At 39.5% G+C, this 1,148-nt stretch overlaps 1 pseudogene; it reads left to right on the plus strand.

Moving 5' to 3' along the window:
- The first annotated feature begins 328 nt into the window (after positions 1-328).
- Positions 329-814, plus strand: LOC103074961 (60S ribosomal protein L21 pseudogene; annotated as a pseudogene).
- Positions 815-1,148: the final 334 nt, after the last annotated feature.

Here is a 1,148-nt window from a genome sequence, read left to right on the forward strand (position 1 = left end):
TTTGCTGTAGAGAAGGATATGGTATAGATATATAAAGACATTGTGTTAGGGTGGCTGCTGATATGGGGCATACTCCTACTCCTTAGTTAAGGACTAGGGCCGGCACATAGGCAGGCTCCAGGATATGCCAGGATATACGTACTAAAGAGAGCCATCTGCTGGTAACCTTAGGCAGCAGTTTTCATACTTTTTGGTCTCAGTCCCATATACACTATGAAATATTATTGAGCTTTTATTGTATCTATCAATCTTCACCATATTAGAAAGTCAAACAGACATTTAAAATATTTATTTCTGGGCCAGAACTGCCATCTTCCAGTAATTCGCCAAAATGACCAACACAAAGGGAAAGAGGAGGGGCACCTGCTACATGTTCTCTAGGCCTTTTAGGAAACACAGAGCTGTTCCTTTGGCCACATACATGCGAATCTACAAGAAAGGTGATATTGTAGATATCAAGGGAATGGGCACTGTTCATAAAGGAATGCCCCACAAGTGTTACCATGGCAAAACTGGGAGTGTCTACAATGTTACCCAGCATGCTGTTGGCATCCTTGTAAACAAACAAGTTAAGGGCAAGATTCTTGCCAAGAGAATTAATGTGCATATCGAGCATATTGAGCACTCTGAGAGTCAGGATAGCTTCCTGAAACAGGTGAAGGAAAATGATCAGGAAAAGAAGGAAGCCAAAGAGAAAGGTGCTTGGGTTCAACTGAAGCACCAGCCTGCTCCACCCAGAGAAGCACACTTCGTGAGAACCAGTGGAAAGGAGCCTGAACTGTTGGAGCCCATTCCCTATGAATTCATGGCATGATGGGTGTAAAGAAAATAAAAGACCTGGACCGTAAAAAATAAATAAATAAATAAAATAAAATATTTATTTCTTTGCCTAAGAATAACAATGATAAACCCAATACATATTAACATAAATAACATGTTTTCATGAAAAATAACTACATTATCCAAACCAAAAAATTTAGCGAGAAGCGTGGCATTGTTTTGCATTTTTACAACTCTCTCTAGTGTCTGGCTTAAAAGAGGACAGCTGGATTTTCATGTTTGCTTCTGCATTCAGTCTGTTGTAATCTGTTGTGTTGGTCGAAGCGTGTGAAGAAAATCTGAACTCAACTAGATATTTAGTTGGAAAA

Source organism: Lipotes vexillifer, unplaced genomic scaffold, assembly GCF_000442215.2.
Source record: "Lipotes vexillifer unplaced genomic scaffold, Lipotes_vexillifer_v1.1 scaffold1362, whole genome shotgun sequence".
NCBI classification, from domain to species: domain Eukaryota; kingdom Metazoa; phylum Chordata; class Mammalia; order Artiodactyla; family Lipotidae; genus Lipotes; species Lipotes vexillifer.